The sequence below is a fragment of the Callorhinus ursinus genome, unplaced genomic scaffold (assembly GCF_003265705.2).
Source record: "Callorhinus ursinus isolate GAN/ISIS: 27379988/994484 unplaced genomic scaffold, GSC_fseal_2.0 scaffold13, whole genome shotgun sequence".
NCBI classification, from domain to species: domain Eukaryota; kingdom Metazoa; phylum Chordata; class Mammalia; order Carnivora; family Otariidae; genus Callorhinus; species Callorhinus ursinus.
Window position 1 is genome coordinate 13,418,537 of NW_027397075.1, and position 4,107 is coordinate 13,422,643.

Sequence of the window (4,107 nt, forward strand, 5' to 3'; positions counted from 1 at the left end):
CCATCAATTTTTTTCTCAATACAAGGAAAAATAGAATACTAAAACACAACCTAAATGAATAAATATGTATAATATTATATAGCTAATCAAAAACAGTGCTTTTAGTTGGCTGGGTGGGTCTCATCCTCTCCATTCTCTTTTAAAAAGATTTTATTTATTTGAGAGAGATGGGGGGGAGGGAGGGGCAGACTCCCCACTGAGCAGAGAGCCTGATGCGGGACTCAATCCCAGGACCCCGGGATCACAAACTGAGCCGAAGGCAGATGCCAAAGCAACTGAACCACTCAGGCGCCCCTCTTTCCATTCTCACTTGGGCCCACTCCAGTTTCACCTTCAATTCCAACACTTCACTGAAGATTTATAGAATATTTCACCCAATACCAGCAGAACCCACATTCTTCTCAAGTGCATGTGAAACATCACCAAGATGGACCACATCTGGGTCATGAAGCACACTTTAGCAAATTTTAAAAAATAGAAATCATACAGAGTATGCTCTTAGATCACAGTGAAACTAAACTAGAAATAAATACAGATAACTGGAAAATACCAAAATATTTGTGGAAATTTAACAACACACTTCTAAATAACAGGTCAAAGAATAAATCTCAAGAAATTAAAAAATAGGGCTCTCCCACTCCCCCCTGCTTGTGTTCCCTCTCTCACTGTGTCTGTCTCTGTCAAATAAATAAATAAAATCTTTAAAAAAAAAAGAAACCACTAAAAAAATTAAAAAATATTTTGACCTAAATGAAAATGGAAATACAACTTACCAAAACTTGTAGGATGCAGTGAAAGCAATGCTTGGAGGGAAATTTTTAGCACTGGATGCATATATTAGAAAAGAAAGATCTAAAATCAATAATCTAAGTTTCTACCTTGAGATCTACAAAAGAACAGGAAATTAAATCCAAAGTGAACAGAAGAAAATCCATAAAAAAATAGAAATTGATGAAATTAAGAACAGAAAGTCAATAGAGAAAACCAACAAAATCAAAAGCTGATTCTTTGAAAAGTTCAATACAATTGATAAACCCTTAGCCAAGCTAACAACAGAGAAATGGCACAAATACTACTGCCAGGAATGAAAAAGGGGTCATCAGTATGAATCCTTTGGACATGAAAAGGACACTAAAGGAATATTATTGTGAAAATAAGGGAAACTTTATTTTTTTCTTAAGTAGGCTCCACATCCAGCATGGAGCCCAACACAGGGCTTGAACTCAGGACCCTGAGATCAAGACCTGAGTTGAGATCAAGAGTCTAACACTCAAATGACTACACCACCCACGCACCCCAGGAAACTTCACTTTAAATGGAGTAGGGAGGCCAGAAGAAGGAGCGCTCACACCCTACCACTCTTCATCAATTACAGACCCAACAGGAAGAGAAGCTTTTTGAGTAGATACTACTTGACTACCTCAGCAAGAGAAAGAAAAGTTTTCTCCTTGCCCAGCAAGAACCCAGACAATGACAGTCACAACTCAGTCAATGAGGAGGCACTACACTTTGGAACTCCCAGTTAACTCCAGTGGACTTTTTCCTTAGAACAGCCCCTCCCAACTCCCTGCCTTTCTCTGTAAAAGAGCAGTCCTCTACTTCGTTTTCAGGGATTGCCTATGGTTTTGCCACTGCTAGCATGTCCCAAATTACAATTCTCTCCTATTCCCAAATAAACCCATTTTTGCTAGTAAAATAACTGAGTTTTACTTTTAATGTTAACATTATGAATATCTCTATGCCCATAAATTTTATATTAATAAAAGGATAAAACAGAAATAGATAACAATTATAAACATATATGCATCTAACAAGAGAGCACCAAAATACAAGAAACAAAAGCTGGTGCTTTCTTTCAAAATTTCAAGGAACAGGTACTTTTTATCTTACTAAGAATTCTTGGATATATAGACAAAATTGAAATGTTACTATTTATTCCATTAGGCAAGCATATCAATACACAAATATGACAAATATAAAAATCACATGTTAAACTCAGAAACATCCTCTGATTCTGAATTCTCTCAGTTTTATACAAGATGTCATTTTACCTCTCTCTCTGAAATCAAGGGAAACTACACTATCTCCTCTTTGTTCCTCAAAATCCAGAGCATCCTGTTCAGTGATGTTTTAACCAGTTTCGTATGTTGGTCAGATTTTTATGTTCTGCAATCATTTTCAAAATAAATTTAGTTATACTTTTATTTTTTTAAGATGTTATTTATTTATCTGAGAGAGAGAGAATGAGAGAGAGAACATGAGAGGGGGGAGGGTCAGAGGCAGAAGCAGATTCCCCACTGAGCAGGGAGCCCGATACGGGGCTTGATCCCGGGACTCCAGGGTCATGACCTGAGCCGAAGGCAGTCACTTAACCAACTGAGCCACCCAGGCGTCCCTAGTTATACTTTTAAATAGTATATTTCCCTCATTTTTTTTTAAGATTTTATTTATTTGTCAGAGAGAGAGGGAGAGAGAGACAGAGAGAGCACAAGCAGGGGGAAGGCAGAGGGAGAAGCAGGCTCCCCCACTGAGCAAGGAGCCCAGTGCGGGACTCGATCCCAGGACACTCGGCGAAGGAAGCCGCTTAACCGACTGAGCCACTCAGGCACCCCTCCCTTATGTTTTATTTTAGAAACAATTACTAGGCAGCATATTTTCCTGGAGCAACTTGATAGAAATATATAAGTACAGTAAAATAAAATTGTGGAGACAATATAGTAATTTAGAAAAGCTTTATTACAAAATTATAGCAGAAAATCAGGATATAAATTAGTAACTACATAAAATATCTCTGCACTGACATAAATTGAAGGCAGGGTGGAAAAAAAGATGCAGTTGATTGACATGGCTGAGATTCTGGAAGATATTTCTTGTTTAACTTACCCATATTCCTGCTGTAATGCTGTGTGACACAGAAGGCTCAGGTAAGAAGATAAAAAATAATTAGCTTGAATGCACGGCAAAATTAGGGCTTCTTGGAGCCCTAAATGAACCCTTCCCTTTCCTGCCAGTCTGGCTCTCCAGTAAGATGTCTTCCTATCTCTACGTCTCTGTTGTGAGAAAAAGAAATCAGCGCTGACATACAGGAGATTTCCTGGCATTCACAGCTAGTGTTGGTGCTCTCCCGATGGACACAGACACTATCAGTACCACACAAGGTCATTCTGTGACTGTTATGGCGCAAAACAAAAAGAGACTACTCTGTAATCATGTCTGAACACAAAAACGTGAACACTGTCCAACCCACAAAAATGACCAAACTCCTCCCCCCTATGCTGGCTGATATGAGTCACCGCTAATTCTTTGCCAATCATAGCTTTGGCCTTAGTCTAGTCTTCCCTCCTCCTAATTTTTTTTTTTTTTTGAGAGAGAGAGAGTGTGTGGCAGGGTGGGGGGGCGTTGCAAAGGGAGAGAGAATCTCAAGCAGACTCTCTATGGAGCGCAGAGGCCAATGCAGGGTTCAATCTCACAACCTTGAGATCACGACCTGAGTGGAAATCAAGTCGGATGCTTAACCAACTGAGCTACCCAGGTGCCCCTCCTGGATAAAATATTTTCAGATACTCAATCAGAATCATCCCCACTATGTGACACATGTAATCCAGAGCACAGACCCAATTCTTTAAGTCTTCACTAAATTCACCTCACACAAACTCAAGTCTTTTAGTATGTCCTGTGTAGCACCTTCTTACTAAGATGCTCACTACTCTCCATGGTATGTATTCACCCTTTTGAGCCTAATAAACCAGAATCATTCAACAAGACATATATATTCCTAGTGGGTTTTGGCAGGAGGGCACTGACAGTTCTAACAGGTGATTTGGTAAAAGGATCTCTCTTTCCACCTTTAACCTGAAGCGGCTATATCAAGTTTGATCTCCCAAGACAGAAACTAGAATGATTTTCAAATGACAAATGGCTAAGTTTTGCACAATAGAAAAAACAAATATGATCTTCTTAGAAATTAGTTCCTTCCAAGATTTTCTTAGCCCATTTCATTACAAAGTAGAAAGAATTTCATAGCAACCACTTTTCCAAGAGCCCTTTTATGTCTTTGTTTCTCAGGCTGTAGATGAAGGGGTTCAGCATGGGGGTCACCACTGTGAA